This window comes from Cetorhinus maximus, chromosome 13 (assembly GCF_964194155.1).
Source record: "Cetorhinus maximus chromosome 13, sCetMax3.hap1.1, whole genome shotgun sequence".
Classification (NCBI taxonomy): domain Eukaryota; kingdom Metazoa; phylum Chordata; class Chondrichthyes; order Lamniformes; family Cetorhinidae; genus Cetorhinus; species Cetorhinus maximus.
Window position 1 is genome coordinate 108,686,500 of NC_135891.1, and position 20,674 is coordinate 108,707,173.

The following is a 20,674-nucleotide window of genomic DNA, read 5'->3' on the forward strand; positions in this document are numbered from 1 at the left end:
AACCAGCCACAGCAAAGAGCCAGTGCCTTCAAGACAGCGTGTAGCTGGGAGGTCAGATGTGAGGCTTGCTGCCAAGCTCCTCGATCTGGCAAATATGAGGCGCCGGAGAGTGGGATGTGGGCGTCGCTGACAAAGCCGCACTTATCGCCCAACCCTAGCTGTTCTGAGAAGGTGGCGGGCCTTCTCCTTAACCTGCTGCCGTCTGTCTGCCCTTAAGTTCAGAATTTTCAAGATTTTGACCCCCAACAACGATGGAGGATCGGTGATGTGGGCCCAGGTCAGGGTGGTGTGCAATCCAGAGGTGACGGCATTTCTACAATATCGCTGATAGAGATCGAAGGTGGGGGTGGGTTTGGTCAGTGCAAACGGTGGGAAGGGTCACAACACGCCACATGCTTAGCTTGTCCATTGCTGACCCCTCTGCACTGAATTTAATACAATGGTTTAAAATTGTGCGCTTATCCTAATGGTGGGGGGAGCAGTTCAAGGATCAAGAGAAACTGAATACATTTATCTTTCCCTTCACTGGAACAAAATGTGCAACTTCAATCTCATTCATCTAACTGTGAAACCATGACCTCAACTGTCTGGAGGTTAGTTGACTTGACCAGGATGGAAGTGAGAACAGAACCAAATGCTTTAAAATGACAGCGGAGTCTTGATCTGACCAGCACTCGCAACTACAAAACTGTCTCCTGCCTTATCTCCTCCGTCACTTCTGGAGCTCCCTGCAAGTTTGCCATTTAACCTTTCTCAGTAAAGCTGGGAGCCGTGGGTGACAGAGGCAGGGAGGTTGCGCTCACACCTTCGGGGGGGGCAAAGAACAGCAGCGATCAAGGTCCTACCAAGTCCTGCAAAGGAGAAACAGCGCCGATGAGTGCTGAGGCAGCGGGTGTCACTTCTGCTCGAAACCATTGACAGGACTTCTGCCGTGCGCTGCTGGGTTAACCCCCCCCCAGAGTACAACACTTCTCATGTTCGCTTGACAGGACTGCTTTCTGAGGCCTGCCCCAAGCCAAGGCTCTCCCCGGGAGGTCGGTTGCCAGTTCTAACTGGACATATTTCTGGAGCTTTCATCACATGATCTCCATTCGGCTCACCCAGTCGAACATCTCCGATAAATTTTTATATCCAATGAGTGAAAGCGTTCAAAGAAAATGAAAAAAAAAGTGTATATTTCTCTTAATGCCGTTTTAAATTTTCTCCTAAAGAGAAAAAAAGCAACTTGCATTTTGTTATGAGGTTATGCCCTTTTATTTTTGAAAATATGATTTTTCAACTTTCAACTGACTGGAAGTTTTGCAATTTGAGCTGAGACAGAGCAAAACTGCTTAAAAATGCAATGCCACATTCCAACGTGAAGGTGAGAAAGAAACAATTGCCCCTCAGAGGAATGTGAAGAGAGAGACATTTCCTATAGTACAGGCACCCATTGAAAGTCATAACTGTTTAAGGAAGAGGCATTAAAAATGCAAAGTACTGGATATCGAAACAATGGCTGTCACAGACAGACACACCCAAAACCTCTTGGAAATACACAATGGGTGAGGCATTTCAAGGCAAGACTGCCAGCCACTAGAGGGAGATTGCAAGTGACACAGGCAGTGTCCAGAAAGTCTTTAGCAGAGGAAACAAGCTATAAGGGCTGCTGCTCTCTCCCTCTTCTGGATTCTTCTTCGGGTTCAAGAAACCAATTCTATCCGAAACCTACCAGCGAACCAAGATCTTGTAACAATTGCAACATCTTTCACATATGACCACATTCAAGAAACAAGCTAACCCAAATCGGCCTCGTTTCTGTGCGTCTGTTTTTGGCGTGTGCGCGTGTGTTTCTGGTGTGTGCGTGTGTTTCTGGTGTGCGCGTGTTTGTGTGCGTGATTGTGTGTGTTTGTGTGCCCCCGAATGACTGCATGAGGGTCGAATGCTTGCCATTGCGTTTTTATTATATCTCTCAGGCTTAGCAGTTAATAAATTTGCTCTTTTTTGACTCAAGAAAACCTTGTTTGATTGGCTCCTTATTGCTCACAGCTTAAATAATTAAGTACATTCTGATTTGGAAAAGACATATCCTCAAAAAAAGAAACTTAAACCTTTGTTATGGCAACAAGGAGGCTGAATAGAGGGGAGCCAGTTCACCACTTCTCACCAGCTCATAACAATTAATGAAGTGCTTTTCAGAATTACCAGACATCTCAAAGCACTTTACAGCCAATGAAGTACTTTTGAAGTGTAGTCACTGTTGTAATGTAGGAAAGGCAGCAGCTCATTTACCCACAGCAAGATCCCACAAGCAGCAATTAGATAATGTCCAGATCATCTGGTTTTGTGATGATGATTAATGAATAAACATTGACCTGGACACCAGGGATAACTCCTCTGCTCTTCTTTGACATAATACTTTGGGTACTTTTGCATACACCTGAGAAGGCAGATGGGGCCTTAGTATGATGTCACATCCAAAAGACTGCACCCTCCAATAGTGTAGCACTCCCTCAGTATTGCACCGGAGTGTTAGCCTTGGTTTTCGCAATTAAGCCTTGAAGCGAGACTTAAAGCTGGAACCTTGAGTCTCAGAGGTGAGAGTCCTACCAAACAAGGCATGGCTGACACAATTCCCAGAGACTCCAGGACAATCCTGGGGAGTTGGCAACTCTAGTTTCCTCTTGGACTTTCAGAGATGCAGTACTGCCAAAGGCTACCTCTTTTTGCCCCCAAATGCCTACTTGCGTGCGTGTGAATTTTGACCTTATCAGCAAAAGGGGCGTCAAAGTGCTGGAGCATGGAAGCCAATGTCAGCACCAAGGCATCAATATGCCATACTTTACAGTGGCAGGTGAATGTTACTGGAAAAGTCAAGGGCCTCTGTACTAAGCACAGCAAGTCTGCCTGCATTAAGCAGTCACAGGTCTACTGCAACAGAGTTGGAGACAGACTAAAGCTCTCTGGTACAGAATGCTGAATGTAAAAAAAACAAACCATCTTCAAGTACCAACAATTCAACGTTTTTAAGACCTTATTTTGTTTTAAGCACTTTAGAAGGTGCGTGTTGGTATTGGTGCGTACATGTTTGTGGTAGCAAGTTTTGTGCGTTCCTTCCAATGAGTCACAGTTAAATCCAGCGATTGCTAATGTTCCACCTGTATTTCTACTCTAGTTGCGAAGCCGGAACATGGAAGTTTCTTCTCATCTGGTTTGGATTAAATTCCGATTGTGAAAACTTATGAATTCAGGTGATGGACAAAGAGGAACTTTCTAAAGCAGTGAAGGAATGCCAGAAGGTGCCACAGCAGCCATATTGTGGCCTCCGAGAATGTCAATCCAATTAGCACCCCCATCAAAGGGAAATTTCGTGCTGTTAAAGAGAGAAGTAAAGAAGGACCTGCATTTATATAGCGCTTTCAGGACATCGGGGCACCCCAAAACAATTTACAGCTAATTAAGTACTTTTAAAATCTAGTCATTTTTAACATGGAGGAAACAAGTTTGCACACAGCAAAGTCCACGAACAGCAATATAATGACTGCATAATCTGTGTTTTATTTAGTGGCGTTGGTTGAGATATAAGTACGGTCAGGACACTGGGGAGCACCCCCCTGCTCTTCTTCGAAACAGTGCTATGGGATCTTTCATGTCTACCTGAGGGGGGCAGACAGGGCCTGGGTTCAACATCTCATGGGAAGGATACCCCCTCTGACACTTCAGGATTTCCTTAGTAATACCTAGATTGTGTCCTTAAGTCTCTGGAGTGGAACTGAATTATGACTGCCCAATGTTCAGACCATGTCAAACAAACTCATTGCATCAACTGGTACTCTAGCCTGAGTCAGGTGACGCAAAGCACTGTTGGCCACCACTTCTTCTGATCCTGGGCAGACTGAGCTTTGAGCCCACGCAAACAGGTCAGCAACTCAAATTTCCACTGTTTAACTTAATCCTCGACAGACCTCAGATAAGGGTTGCAATCTTTGAACGGACGCGTGGGAAGCTTTTTCAGTGTTTGGGATCTGCCAGACAACGTAGGGTGAATTCAGACCACTGGCACCCAGCAAAAGCAGACTTGAAAATTAAACCAGAGGAAGTGAGAAAGGAATAAATGAAGTGGGAACCACCTAGAGGGTTAAAATGATCCGTTTGGTTAAAATTTAATTTGGATCCATATGACCTTTCAGTTCTCCATGGCTAGCTAACTGGACCGATAAGGGTTTGATGAAGAGGGGCAAGGGGGGGACAGGGTTTGTGTGGACTAAGGGCCAGTTGGGCGGAATGGCCTGTTCTGTGGTATACATTCTGTGTAGTATCTTCTGCTGAGTGGGCCACAAAGTGACAGAACAGGCAAAACATTGATAGCAAAACAAAAAAAAAAGGGACTACCTTTAGCTCATTTATTCCCATAGCTTTTCGTCAACTCAATATAACTAATTCTAATCAACCGGGACTAAAACTAGATTGTGAAACGCTTCACATTTTTAACTTGTGCGTGAAGTGTCTTTTTCCGGATGTCCATCGGTCCTTCTCGCTACTACATTTCCTTCCTCAAATCGTGAGGGTGATGAGCGTGGGTCAGGCTTAATGCTGCCTTGAGATTGATCCCTTTCTGAGTTAAAGCCCTGACAACACGATGTGGGCTAGACCCCTTTACGTTGGCAGGTCCAGTTTGGGTTTCCCTGGTGCAGGTCTAAGATTGCTATCTGTTTCGAATGATACATAACCAGCCGATGCAAATTATACTGCAGGCTGCGCTTTTCTGGCACTCAAAAGGCTGATTTAAAGAGCTAGCTGAGGAGTTCTCTTTGTTACATTTCTAATGTTTTTATACCACCACAAGTCGGGTGCTCTTGCCACCAGCTTTTAGCATGTGGGTCTTCCACCGTTACTGGAAACGCCAAAGTTTGCCAGTTTCGCCAAATATGGCCACCCAGTTATTTCAACCCTTTACAACGGGGGTCGGTGCCAGCAGCGCCGAGACCCACGCCCTGGGAGCTGGCAGTGCCAGAGCTCACCTGAGATCAGTATTAAAGCAGCTTCTCACAACTTGACCCTTCTTGGTCCTCCATCAGTAATGGCAGTAATGAGGTGGCACCCCTTTCTCCATCCTGGATTGTTGTTGACATTTCATCCGATTTGACATCACGACTGTTTACATAGCTCTCAAACTCGTCCTGCACCATTCAAGGCGGAAGAGCCGAAAACCAGGGTACACCGATTTAAAGGTGAATAGAAAGAGAACCAAAGGCGACGTAAGGAGAAATATTTTTCTGCTGCGAGTGATTAGGATCTGCATGAAAAGGTAGCGGAGACAGATTCAATCGTGGCTTTCAAAAGGGTATTGGATAATTACCTGAAGAGTAAATAATTCATAGAGCTACGTTAAAGAGGTGTGGGACCAGCTGGGTTATCAGAGAGAGCTGGTGCAGACATGATAGGCCAAATGGCCTCCTTCTGTGCTGTAACTGTCCTATGGTTCCATGGTTTACCAGGGTGCCTTCTGCCCTGTGGGGGGGTGGCAAATTCATTCAGTCTTCGTACCTGATCACTGGAGACTCTGCAGCTGGTAACCCTCTTACCTGGGAGTTGGAAGGTTGCGAGTAAGCTCCACTTAAGCATGCGATTTAGGCAAACAGTTCGGAGCAGTGCCGAGGGTGTACTGAACTGGCAGAGGTGGCACCTTTCAGATAAGACTTCAAACCAAAGCCCAATCCAAACAAGGTCGTGGCATGCAGGCCGTGGCACTATTCAAAGGAGGGCAGGGATTGCGTTTGATGTCCTGGCCAACATTCTGCACTCAACCAACAAACAGCAAAGGTTGACAGTCTGGACACTTATCAGATTTGAGGTGTGCAAAATGGCTGCCAGTCGAAGAAATTCAAGGTGCTTCAGGGCATCCTGGGGATGTGATGAGGCAAATGCACATTCTTCTTCTTTTTGCTGGTCTAGAATGGAGCATTAATTAAGCTGCTTGGGCAGGGAGTCAAACTGCAGCCAAGGTGACGCTGAAGACAGGGCAAGATAAGGCCCTTGAGCTTATCTTGTCAGAATCCGACACTGGCCGACTCCACCCCCGTTGTGCAACTGGTCCATCAGCTCCGACAGGATTCTCACCAAATAGCTATTAGTGCAACATACTGGTTACAGGGCACCACTGCCGTGTGCTGATCCCATCTGTCTGAATGCATTTTGTTTTCAGCACAGTCCGATATTGATTCTGTCAGATCACTATCAATCTGACACTGTAATAAAACGTGGGAGTTGTGTGGAATTAAACACTGTCACTGAAATATATATTACTCCAGGCACAGATAAGAATAGGGGTCAGCCGGATCATTTATGCTCTGGAGAGTTGTCTTGTGCCTTCCTCCCCCGCCTCTTCTCTCTGTTACTGGCACCGATTCATTAACAAGGAACATACGTGTATTTTCAACACGGCAAAGTGAGACTCTTATAAACCTCATGCCTCATCAGGCTAATTGCTTCTAAATTTTTGTTTGTTAAATAAAACTCATCCCCAACAGTTTTTAGCAACTGTTCATTTGTTGTGCGTCTCCTTCAGAGCTCGGCAGATGCATAGCCTTCCCTTTCTCCGAAGCACTGCACGATCACATCTTCAATGCGTGTTCCCAGCACAAGCAAAGAGGTGGCCTGGATTCCAGTCTGAAAAGTGGGCCGGATCACATCAGAGCAACAACAACAACAACTTGCTTTAATATGGCGCCTTTAAAATAGTAAACTTTCCAAGGGGCTTCACGGGGACGATTATCGAACAAAGTCTGACACCAAAGTCGAAGAAAGGAGGCATTGGGACAGCTTGCTCAAAGAGAGAGAGGTCTTAAACAGCAGAGGGGAGAGAGGTAACAAAAACAGAAACAGAAATACCTGGAAAAACTCAGCAGGTCTGGCAGCATCGGCGGAGAAGAGCACAGTTGACGTTTCGAGTCCTCATGACCCTTCAACAGAACTAAGTAAAAATAGGAAAGGGGTGAAATATAAGCTGGTTTGGGGGGGGGTGCTGGTTGTTAGGACAAGCAGCCAATAATAGGTGGAGATAACCAAAAGATGTCACAGACAAAAGGACAAAGAGGTGTTGAAGGTGGTGATATTATCTAAAGGAATGTGCTAATATCAGGAATGTGATAATATCACCACCGTCAACACCTCTTTGTCCTTATGTCTGTGACATCTTTTGGTTATCTCCACCTATAACTGGCTGCTCGTCCTAACAATCCACCTCCCCCCTGCCTTAAACCAGCTTATATTTCACCCCTTTCCTATTTTTACTTAGTTCTGTTGAAGGGTCATGAGAACTTGAAACGTCAACTGTGCTCTTCTCCGCCGATACTGCCAGACCTGCTGAGTTTCTCCAGGTATTTCTGTTTCTGTTTTGTTTTGGATTTCCAGCATCCGCAGTTTTTTGCTTTTATAGGGGAGAGAGGTAGACAGGCAGAAAGGTTTGAGGAGGGAATTCCAGAACGTAGGTCCCAGGCAGCTGAATGCAGGGCCACCAATGGTGAAACAACAGAAACCCAACTGGGCCAGACATATAGTTACTGTGCCTACAAGCGCAGGTCAAAGGCTGGGAATTCTGCAAAGAGTAAACCACCTCCTGATTCTCAAACCTGCTCACCATCTAGAGGGCGCAAGTCAGGAGTGTGATGGAATACTCTCCACTTGCCTGGATGAGTGAAGCTCCAACAACACTTAAGAAGCTCGACGCCATCCAGGACAAAGTAGCCCGCTTGATTGGCACCCCATCCACCACCTTAAACATCCACTCCCTCCACCACCGACTTACAAGTGGCAGCAGTGCGTACCATCTACAAGATGCACTGCAGGAACTCACCAAGGCTCCTTAGGTAGCACCTTCCAAACCCACAACCGCTACCATCTAGGAGGATAAGGGAACCAAGCACAAGGGAACTCCGCCGCATACAAGTTCCCCTCCAAGCCGCTCATCATCCTGACCTGGAAATATATTGCCATTCCTGCACTGTCGCCGGGTCAAAATCCTGGAACTCCCTCCCTAACAGCACTGTGGGTGTACCTACACCACAAGGACTGCAACGGTTCAAGGAGGCAGCTCACCACCACCTCCTCAAGGGAAATTCGGGGTGGGCAGTAAACACTGGCCTAGCCAGCGACACTCACATCCCGTGAACAATTTTTTAATAAAAAATAAAATCGAGGATATGCAAGAGGCAAGAATTGGGGCAGCAAATTGGGAGCTTTGAAGGGCTTTTGGGCTGGAGAAGGTTACAGAGGTAGGAAGGGACGAGGCCATGGAGGGATTTGAAAATAAAATTTTAGAATCGAGCTGTTGCTGGACCGGGAGCCAGTGTAAATCAGTGAGCACAGAGTGATAAGCACCCAAACACTATTAACCCTTTCCATCCTGGCCTCTCTGCAACAATAAACATTCAGCACATCATAATCAACTTTCATCTAACTGGCTGACATATCCACAGTCCCTCATTATGAAAGTCCTACCATGCAGGCTGTGGATTGGGAAGCATCCATTACTCATTCTGCTTATCATACAAGGAAGCTGCCCTTGTACCATTACCCAAAACCAGCTCTGATGAAAGGTCACTGATCTGAAACGTCAACTCCGTTTCTCTCCCCACAGGTGATGCCAAACTTGTTGGGTAGGTCCAGCCCTTTCTGTTTCTATTCCGAAGCTGTTGAGACCTGTTTGATGCCCAAAGTTTCCTGAGTTATTATCATGGCGAGGCCCAAAGCGTGCCTCTCTGTGCAGGCTTATCATCACCAGGTTTTGTGGAGCAGGGTGATGACATAGTCTGCGGCTATATGAAAATGTCACCCTGACGACCGCCTGCAACTATACAATGAAGAAACTATCACTTGCCTTTTCTCTAACCAAACACCTTGAGTTCTCCCACTAAAGCTGCATTATGCCCGGCTTTAGATTGGCTGGGCTAGGTTGGATTAAATTGGGGCGGTCCATAGTGGCATGCCACTCAAATGATTTATTTCATTGTTTTAAGATAGTCTAGGATTAAACAAGTAACCCTGCAGGGAGTTCAAAGGTCACCACCCTGGGCAGAATCACAAAACCTAACGAAGAATCAGCCTCAATCTATGGGTGACAGGAAGGAACATTATTGCTATTGTGCCACATTTTAGTCAACCAGCAACCAGACTACCCAAATATATTTTACCTCTTGAAGCCATATTGCTTTTAGTAAAAGACCTGTTAGCCCTTTTTCTATTAGAAACCTGTGCGAGGTTTGGATAATGCCTCGTGGAGATGATTAAGCATATCTATTGGTTCTACTGGGCACCTTTGAGTTGTGTTGGCACTAATGGCTATGGCATTTCATGCTGAATATGAGGCAGAGTTTAAAACGTGCTGACGTCTTAGGTACACACTGGTCCCAGGACTCAAGGCATTTGGTTGGTAAAGAAGTCGAGCACTATATGCACTGGGTCAAACTATTTTGAAGAAATAGTTTGCTTTATATTGTGCCTTTCACCTCCCTGTGTTTACCCAAAGCATTTCAAAGGCAAGGAGTTATTTTGAAGTGCAATCACTGCTGTCATGTCTGCAAAAAGAGCGGTTAAAGCACACGCAGCAAAGTCCCATCAATAGCACCTTTTGGTGATGCTGGTTGAGGGAGGAATGGGAGCACAGACATTGGGAAATCTCCCTACTCTTCTTTGCAAAAGTACCTTTGTATCTTTCTACAGTCATTTGATTAGGTAGACAGGGCCTCTGCTTAACACACCTCCAACAAACAACCCCTTAATTCCTGCCGAGATTATGTGCTCAAACCCTGCGGTGAGTCTTTAACTCATAACCCGCTGACCCCCGGGCAAGAGTCTTATTACTCAGCACCAACTTTCTCCAAGTTCAGTTCACCCATCGCTCCTGTGCTGGCTGCAGGACATCGGCTCGCAATCCAACAACGTCTCCGTTTTAAAATGGGCCTTTTCAAATTCCCTCAGTGTCTTGCCCCTTCCTATCCCTGCAACCTCCTCCAGCCCTGCAATCTTGAGATCTCCGTGCTCCTCTAATTCTGGCCTCTTGGAATCCAGATTTGCTTTGCTCCTCCATCGGGTGCCAGTTGCCTAAGCCCTAAGCACTAGAATTCCCACCACAAGCCCCACCACTTTGCTCTCTTTCTTAGACACTCCTTAAAACCTGCCTCTTTGACCAAGCTTTCAGTTATCTGCCCTAATAATACTGCAAATTCTGTTTGATAATGCTCCTTTGTGGCATCTTGGGACACTTTGTGACAGTAAAGGTGCCACATAAATGCAAATGTTGCTGTTTACTTGGCTGATGCTTAAATGTTCAATTTGTGTAGTATAAAACAATACTGGAACTGAACAGAAAAAAACTGGAAATACTCAACAAGTTGGGCAGCATCTGTGGAGAGACAGAAGCCCTGTTTGCGTTGAACGTCTTTAAGAGCCTTCCTCGGGACTGTACACTGCTGATTGCCTCAACCCACCAATTTCTGAGTGCAAACCAGAGAAAGATCCTCTCGCTCCCACCCTCTCTCCCATCCTGATAATTCAGCTGGCATATAACGTTCCATCAGGCATCGACATTGTGCCAGTAGCCAGTGGTTACTCCTGTCCTGTTCTTATCTTGTATCAAAACCTTCCGTAGCTCATTCTCCAGCTGTTTATGCCCCTCCCCTCTTCCCACCCCACTGCCACCTGCAATATCTGCCCTTGACCAAAGGGTGTATCAAAAGTTTCGTATCCTAGGGATACACGGCTCAGGCTGGCAAGCGGGTGCAAGGCATAAAATCAATGGCCGTCGCTCCATCGCATCATCGCTGCACGATGCTACCATGGCAACCATAATAGACGCTTCAAAGATTTACTGCAGTTTTGCTTCCCCACCTCCCTGGGTTGAGGAGAGCTTTTCCCAGGGAAATGGTGGCACCATCTGCCCCAAGCAGCTTGCAAGGTTATAAATTCAAAGCTCCCCATTTTGGGTTCACTTCCTCCTTTCCTTGGCCTCACTTCCTCTGGCCACAATACCAACTGCTGTGCCTAGTGGCAGCCCAGGTCACAGGCCGTAACAGAACCATAATCAATGGTTTTTTTTTGTGCGTGTGCGCACAGCGTTTTGAAGCAAGGAAAGAAGAACAGAAATGTATCAAAAATCGGATTCCAAGTTCAATCGCTCCTTTTGCCAAAATATGCACGCTGGGGTTTGATTGTTAATTTTAATTGTTAATAAACCTTCAGCAACCGATATTTCCATGGCAGCTTACAGGATTATAGTGATCCTCACACAAGCTGCAACCCAGTAAGGGTTGTTCCTTATTTGTCCCAGAATCTTGTCACGTATTTCACAGAGTGACCCGGGTGGCACAACGTGGCGCAACAGTGTCTTTTCGCGGTGGGTTCTTGGGTTTGATCCAGCTCAGTTATCGTCTTTGCTCTGAGGTTTCTATACTGAGTGAGCACTTGGTCACCGTCCCTCCTCGTCAGGAGGCCCAGAGAAGACACCATCGGGGCAGCTCCTGGGTAGATTCTTCTTTATTCGATCTCGGGATGTGAGCGTTGCTGGCAAGGCCAGGATTTACTGCACTCGAGAAGCTGGGTGGTGAGCCCGTCTTCTTGAACTGCCAGAGTCCTTGTAGTGTAGGTACTCCCATACCCGTGGTGTTATTTTCTGTGACTGTTTGACACAACTTGCTTGGCCCAGTGTTGGGGTCTGAAGTCACATGCTGGCCAGACCGGATAAGGATGGCAGATTCCCTCCTCTGAAGGGCATTAGTGAAGCAGATTGGTTTTCACAACAATCCGTTTGTTCTATTATCATTATTACTAAGCCTAATATTTTATTCCAGATGTGTTAATTAATTGGATTTAAACACCCCAAGCTGCCATGGCAGGATTTGAACTCATGACTCGGGGGCATTAATCTGGGCCTCTGGATTGCTAGTCCAATAACATTACCACTATGCTACCCATGCATCCTCACCCCTCAGGTCATCACCTCCCTCCACCCTCCCATGATGACAAACTGTGGTACTTTTCCACAGGCAACAGCAACTCACTGGCACCTCACCCAAGTGGCCATTCTTCATCTTCACTGAGTCTACCTCACATTCTTCTAATCTCCAGAGAATATAGGGCCATTCTACTCAATTTCTCCTCATAGGAAAGCCCTCCCATTCTAGCAAGCAATCTAGTGAACCTTCATTGCACCCCCTGTAAGACAAGTATATCCTTCCTTAGGTAAGGAGGCCTAAACTGTACACAATATTCCAGGATGTGCTCTCACCAAAGCTCAACTGAACTGCAGCAATACTGCCTTAGTCTTACAGTCCAAATCGCTTGCAATAAAGACAAATATACCATTTGCCTTCCTAATTGCTTGTTGCACCTGCATGTTAACCTTCTGCAATTCATATACAAGGGCACCCAAATTCCTCTGAATCCTAACATTTACTACTCCAGCACCTTTAAAATATCCTGCTTTTCCATTCTTCCTCACAAAGTGGATCACTTCACACATCACCACATTCTACTCCTCACGCCACCTTTTTGCCTAGTCACTTAACTGGTCTATATCCTTTTGCAGCCTCTTTGCATCCTTCTCACAGCTTTCCCACCTAGCTTTGTATCATCAACAAACTTGGTCGTCTTATTTGTATCATCAATATAGGTTGTAAATAGCTGAGGCAGAGGCTGATCTTGTAGCACCCCACTATACTCTGCCATCCTGAAAAGGACCTGTCATTCCTACTCTTTGTTTTCTGTCTGTTAACCAATCCTCAATCCATGCTAATATATTATTCCCAATCCCACGAGTCTTGATCTTGTGTACCAACTTGTGTGGCACCTTATTGAATGCCTTCTGAAAATCCAAATATACTACGTCTACTGGTTCTCCGTTATCTACCCTGCTATTTATACCCACAAAAACCTCTAATAGGTTTGTTAAACACTATTTTGCTTTCAAAAACTGTGCTGACTCACCCATTCTTAGTTGGACAATTCAGTACTTACACAGTGAAAGGGTATTGTGAGATATTAGCATAGGAACAGGTTATAACCAAGGCCTCATTTGCCTTCTCAGGTGGACATAAAGGATCCCATGGTGCTATCTGAAAGAAGAAGAGGGGAGCTCCCCCTGGTGTTCTGGCCAATATTTATTCCTCAGGCAATATCACTAAAACAGATTATCTGGTTGGTTCTGGGTGCCTGCGTTTAACAACCTGGTCACTGCAATTCTTATATTAAAATAATGGCTATACCTCAAAACTCACTCATTGGCGGTAAAGCACTCTGGGCCTCCTGAGGTCGTGAAAGGTGCTATGTAACTAAGTCTTTCTTTAAGGAAGACTCTAATCTATTTGAATTATTTTAAGCAGGCTAACACCTTTGTTAAAGTAGGAGATGAAGAAACTCAGTGACTGCTTAAGCAGTCTTGTACTGTGCAAATTCGCTCCATATAACATTCTGACCAACAGGTTGTTCCAGAATGTTTTTAATATTGACATAAATTAATTTACACTATATAATTAGGGCTGCCACAGTGCAGATTGACAGCAGAACTTTGGATGAAACCGGTCTTCATTCGCAGTGCTTCCTGAAGAAAATATAACCGAGGAATATACTTCTCTCTCCTGCCTCCTACGCCATCTTCACTGCCCCCACATCATTCTAAACACCAGTCCCTGAGAGGGAGCCTGGTCACAAAGCTACTGCCAGGCTTGTGTTGACGGTTGTGATGCACCCGAGAATGGCCAAGTTAGATTTCTCACCCAATCCTCTTTCCCTCCCCTACCTAAAACCAGCTGAGGTCAGAAACTCATCATGTTTGCATGAGAGAGAAAGAGCGCGAGAGTATGAAAAAGAGAGAGAGAGAGAGAGAGAGAAGCATTTTTGTGGGCTTGATCTCAGATTTCCACCACTTCTCTTTGATGGAGCAATTCTTGATGCATCAATTCCTGGTATTTGCCGGGAACGCATGTGGCAAAATTGCCCATTCCTGGCCTATGGTTTCCCCATCCATTAATTGTCAAAAAATACCTATCCTTCCAAAACAACCTCCTCCACACTTAACATCATTAACAGGCTGAGAGCATGCAAAGTGTCAGAACTTATAGTCACCTTTGAGTTATTTTGGTAAAAGGCTCTGCGCAGCATACTGGATGGGAACAGGGGAAGGGGCGGGTTAAGGCAGTCATTCTGTTCACATTTTAACCTTATTCCACTTTACCACACAGCACAGTTTGTGGCTTTTTTTTGTTGCAGCAAACAGCTAGGATAGCAGATATATGAGAAAGCCCTGCGCTCAGCACAGACCTGCAAACTCAAACCCGACTACTGTACCCGCAGCTTCTGCTTATTGAAAAGCTGACAACAGACCACAAGCAGCATTGACACTGACCACAGCACAGCTCCAGCCTTCAACACCACATAGGGCTCTTTAAAGTCCGCTTCATATCCAAACTATTTTTAAACTTGCAATCTTGTCTTCCTCTGCTCACCCCATACCCTTGTCTTCAACATCCCCTACCCCACCCCTCAACATTCGCCTCCACCTTTCCTGAGGGAGCTGGATAGCATTCGACAGGCACCAACTAAAGTGATGGTGTCTTTTCCTGTGTGTGGGGGTGGGGGGAGCGAGGGCCCAGGCCCAGTGAGTGCCCGCAGGCCGTTCAACCACTTGGGGCATCACAGACAAACCCAATGCCGCCCTGCCCCGACATTTTCCCACCAGGGTGGTGATTCCAATTGATGCCTCTCTTCACGTGGCCTTATCTAAATCTGACTGTTTTTGGAAACATATTCACTCATTCTCTGGGACGGCTATTTATTTTAAAGAGACTTATCTTCCCTTGTAAAACAGAACCATTACACATTGTATAAAAGAGTTGGTGCAGCTGTTGAAACATCAAAATATTATACCACAAACCGCTCCCTGTCTCAGCTCAGGTTTCCCCACCCTACCAATATCAGTGGTTTGGTGCTTTGCCAACGTATTAAAAGCCCCACCAATTATCCTATGCTTATTAGTGTTTCTTTTAAAAATGTCTGAATTTCCACTCCAAACTAGTCTCTTGTGCTCCTGATATTCGGGTACAGTTACACAGGCAGTAGCCGTGCCATGGTATCTGATCCAAATGTTCATTATTCATGTGTGGACCTGGACAGTGAGTATCAAAACCATGGAGGTGGGAACTAGGGCAAAGACCCCACCCTCACCCAAAGCCCACATGGTTTCCAGCAGTGGTGAAGATAGTCATCAGCTGGCCGATTCTTCCCCCTCCATAGCCAGTTAGATTGAGCCCCTAGCACAATCACAGCTGAGGTCAACTAATGAAGCACAGACAGGGGGTCAAGCCTCAGGCCTACCTAGGCTCAATGGCGCAGCAACACACTACATGGGATACTTACTCGTTGAGTCATCAAAGAAGCTAATATCCATGGTTACAGGAATTATTCATCAACAGTAGCATGTCAGGTTTACCCACATTCCATGTGGCTTTTATCTCCCCATGTAATTTTATATTGTTTAGGCCACTTGTTTCGGTTCAACGTGCAGCATCACTCCTGGGATTCTGAAAGCTGTTTACACAATGCTCATTCATTCATTCATGTGTGCTCTGCCTGAAGGCAGGTTCTTGGCTCATTGTCTGCCGATGCTTCATCCCGAGCTGTTTCCTCAACAGTTTGTTTTGTCAGCGGTGGTTTGCCATTGCCTTCCACTCTCAGGGGCAGGGCGTGGAGGCAAGTCCCAAGCCTACCTCAGCTGGCATGGGAACGCGAACGGAACCCGAGCTGTTGCCATTATTCCAAACCACACGCTAGCCATTTAGCCAACTGAGCTAACTGCACCCCACTCCACCTCCACTGCACCCCCCTCCCCCAAAACACCACTCCTTACACGATGAAATTTTAAAAAATTCATTCACGGGATGGCTGGGCCAGCATTTATTGTCCATCCCTAGTTGCCCTTGGAGAAGGTGGTGGTGAGCTGCCTTCTTGAACCGCTGTAGTCCATGTAGGTGCACCCACAGTGCTGTTAGGGAGGGAGTTCCAGGATTTTGACCCAGCGACAGTGAAGGAACGGCGATATATTTCCAGTACGAATAGTGGCATTCTAATCAAAACCAGCTTGAACTGGATCGTGTCCAAGAGTGCTCCTTAAATCATGCCCTGTCCAGCCTGCGTGCTTTCTTCCTGGCCTAAGGCTGAACAAAACCCTCAAGGCCTCCGTGCAACCTGACCAACTCTAGATCTCCTAGGAAAGGGGCTGACAAGCAACACGGCAATAATTTGGTGAAGGTTTCGAGGATGCCAAACAAGTAGCCCAAAATCTCTATCATGAAGCCTACGTGATTTCACATTTGTCTACAAAATCCTGCAAGGCAGTAAAAACCCTGTTTGGCTTTTTTTTTAAAAAAAACAGCCTGTAAGCCCTAAATCTATCCTAAAAACAAAAAGCTACACTTTTTTTTCCAAAGGGGGCAGACAATTACTCATTTCTGCAACGTTCTACTTTCAGTATAGTTTTCAAAATCACACCTGCTAAAAATGCAAGCCATTAAAAAGGAATGTGATGAACTTTTAACATCCTTTCAGGGTTTCTTTAAATCTTTTTTTGCTGATTTAGGTCTGAACCTTGGTATGAAGACTATTAGCAGCAGTGATGGTATCATCAGAATAACATGATTTGGAGGACTCACTGAGGCAAACAACACATAGTGCTGACTTTATCAGGGGAATATTGTTTGGAAAAGTTACTGAGTCAAGGCACAATCTTTCACGTGGGATGATTTGTAACAATGATTGAAAGAATTCTGTAATAAAACATAGGTTGCTCCAAATTTCATAAGCACAAAATCAGATACAATGCCTGACCTCTGCATTCTTTAGTTCAATTCATACTTTCCTCTTCTGCTCAGAATGTGGTAATGCAGACTATATGTCAACATACTACATTCACAATTTTTAAAAAATGTATCAATATCATCATCTTAATTTTTCCCCAAAAGCACACTAGGTTTAGCCAGCACGTAGCTCAGCCAAGGTCAGAGTTAACCCTCTCAGCTGTGCTGGTACTAAGGAGATCCAATCATTGGCATCAGTTGGATGGGGGTAAAGTCGGGCTTAGCCTGGATTCACTCTCCTGACTCCTATCCAGTGACCCCTGCTACTGGAAAATGTTTGTATGCGTTGGCAGTCGGAATTCCCACTTCCGATCGTCCTTTACGCACGAACATGGAGCGGGAGTAGGCCACTCAGCCCCTCAAGCCTGTTCCACCATTCAATAAGATCATGGATGGTCTGAGTGTAACCTCCCACCTATCACCGATAACCTTTTACCCCTTGTTAATCAAGAATCTATCTAGCTCTGCCTTAAAAATACTCAAAGGCTCTGCTTCCACTGCCTTTTGAGGAAGCGAGTTCCAAAGACTCACGATCCTCTGAGAGAAAAAAAAATCTCTCCTTATCTCTGTCTTAAATGAGCAACCCCTTATTTTTAAACAGTGACACTTAGTTCTAGATTCTCCCACAAGAGGAAACATCCTCTCCACACCCACCCTGTCAAGATCCCTCAGGATCTTAAAGGTTTCAATCAAGTCACCTCTTACTCTTCTGAACTCCAGTGGATACAAGCCTAACCTACCCAGCCTTTTTGTCAGAGCTGTGCGCATTGTAAACATCAGGCAAAAAGGCCTGTGATGGTCCCTACCAGCGACCTTCCCCTATCATTGTTAATGAATTTTTTTGTGGCCCCTAAAGCTGGGCACCTTTCCACATGCTTAACAACACTTATTAAATTCACTGATTGAAACGTGGGCTTTTATTGCCTGGTTTTCATTTGGGAGACTGGGCGACTGTCCCCAAACTTGGACAGGGGGGGTCACCCTTGTGAAGATCACCATTTTGTATTCACAAGAAGGCACAAAATGGCCTGTGGCGCCGGGCTGAAATGTAATAAAATAAGGCCGGCATGTAACCATGGCAACAGACACGGACACGCTGAGTATCAAACAGTACTCACTTTGTAAACAGATTAGGATCAGTCTATAATAGAAAGAGCTTATTATAGAGTAATTACAGCCTAACGACTGGGCAGGATGTCCTGAATGAAGGGTCTAAACTGAACTCACAACCTATAGTTTTCAACTTTCAAAGATAAACAAAAAAGGAAACCTATCTGTGTTTCCGATCGCCTCCACACCCAGGCTATGGGAAAATTGCTTTGTAACCAGATACTTTTAACCAGTTTGAACAAGCCGATTGCGGACAGGAAAAGTATTGCCACAATTTTCCCGTGTCATGCCTTTGCACTGTGGCACTCATCGGTATTTAATGTTCTGGACTCACAAAAATGTACATTTCCGCCAAGTAAAATATCGCAAGGGAGACTCTTCCCAATAAGTATGGGTCTCACAAATGTAAAGGGACAGCCATTTGATTCCATAGCACCACCCCCCCCACCAATTTCAGTAACAATCAATGAGTGCCCTCCAATACTTAAAAGCCATAGTTCACATGCGAGCCTTGACACTGGGTTGGTTATTTGACTGCAGCGGGCATCATAACTGTACCCAATCCTCTCCTGATGCCAACAAATACTAACATTTTCCAGTAGGAGGGGGTCACTGGATAGGAGTCGGGAGAGTGAATCCAGACTAATTAAGAGTGTTCCTTACTCCAGGGGCGTACAGCATTCCCCCACTGTCCTGAGAGAGTTAAATAGTTAGCCGTTTGTTTAGAGAAGGGGAAAGTAAGCGGAGATTTGAGGCAGGCAGGTATGTGTCAGCATTGTTCCTGTTCACAAGGCTAATCCTCAGAATGTTAGAACACATGCAACCGATGGAAAATTAGCCAGCACATTTTGGGACAATGGCCAGGTTTTGCCTGCCTTACTCAGAATCAGGCCACGGGTGTGTTGCTCAGAAGGGTAACAGCAAAGTCAACATCCTTCTGATTTAGCAGGCTGCTGTCAACTATTAGGGTGGCACAGCCGCCAGCGCAGGGTTTCCTGCCAGTCCGATTCCCCTCCAGTGCTCCTGGGTGGATGATACAATTATACTTTGACTGTTAAGAATATAATGACAGGCTTCTATGCGTAACCCAGGGGGTTTGTACAGACCTGTATAGAAAATACGTAATTTATCAGCATAAAAATGAAAATCCATTAATATTTGAAACTATAGCCTGCACTCCCTGTAACTGTAACACTCACTTCCTGCAACACTTTCCTGTCATGTTTTAATATTTGCTTATCCTTTACACATGTCTTTGATTACTTCTTTTAACTCTGTCTCCAATTTAGCCCTCTGGCTTCTCAGCTGACCTGCCCTCTCCTCTGCCTGAGTATCTATGCTTTGCCTCCCGCCTGACCACTTCAGCTTTCTTCGGTGCTTAGTGAAGAGACCTATAGTTGCATTCCCAGCCGTGATGGACAAACCAACCTGAAAGGCTGTCAATAGACTTTTATCTCTAAGTAGTAAAAGGACAAAAAAAAAACACACTTAAATAACTTTAAGACGATTCCTGGGTCAGGGCTGGGAAAGCGACTATGGGGCCTTTACCTCAGGTGGCTACAGTGGTTGGGTTACTTCAGGATCTTTCTATACATCGCTAATTACACCTCGATGCACAAAGTGCTTTTTAAACAGGGGAACATTGGTGTGGTGGCAATGTCACTGGACATTGCAAAGATTCTAATCCAAAGGCTATTGCTCTGGGGACATGGGCTGAAATCCCACCACTGCAGCTGGTGGAATTTAAATTCAATTAATTAATAAATTCAACTAATTAACCAACGAAAGCTTGTCTTAGTAATGGTGACCATGAAAGCATCAGGGATTGTCATAAAAACCAACCTGGTTCACTAGTATCCTTTAGGGAAGGAAATCTGCCATCCTTACCTGGTCTGGCCTACATATAACTCCAGACCAAATGAATGTGGTTGACTCTTAACTGCCTGCTGTAATTTCCTGGGTAACTATCCAGAAAAGTCCCAAGGAACTGCTCAAAGTCTCCGACTCCAGCTCAGCCCAGGGAGAAGGGAAATTGCCTACTGGAATTTTGAAACTTCGGGGGAAATTCCCATGGAGTCAGCACGTCAGGACGTCCACAGGGTCACGACGCGCAACTTCAGTCATATGTCCGGTCTCTGGATTGGGCTGATGTTGCTGTGAGCAAGTAGACAATCTATGGAACAGGCTTCCTTGGGAGATGGTGAAAGCAGTTAGTGCAAATTCGAGAGATTTCATTCAGAAAATAACATTTTTGAGATACGGTATATGGGTCTGTTGTGGACTTATTGACAGAGAGATTGATTGCTATGATTAGACACCAACTCCATGACTGTCGTATCATGGGACTACCAGGATTATAAAAGGTGAGCAAGATGGACTTGCCCTTTCTTCATTTACCAATTTCGATATTCCCATGCCATGCAAAATTTGATTTTTTTTCCCTACCCCTGCGCTACTGCTTTTTTATGCTTCAGGCAAACCCTCGGAAAAATAAAGTTAACGGTTATTTGCAAAAGGGTGCTTACCCTTTGCTGGGGTTTGTCAGATACTGAATAATGAATAATACTCTGGTAACTGTCATTCAGTAGTTTATAAAGCTGAGTCTCCTCAAATTTTCATCATTAGCAATGTCAAGTCTATATACTAGCAGAGGGCTATTCTGTATATATCTCATTTACAAA

The 20,674-nt window shown here is 45.4% G+C and overlaps 1 protein-coding gene across 8 annotated transcripts in view; it reads right to left on the bottom strand.

Annotated features, from left to right (window-relative positions):
• Positions 1-20,674, bottom strand: part of LOC144688934 (transducin-like enhancer protein 4) — a 200,474-nt gene that overhangs the window by 92,378 nt on the left and 87,422 nt on the right. The gene's annotated exons all lie outside the window — the stretch shown is intronic.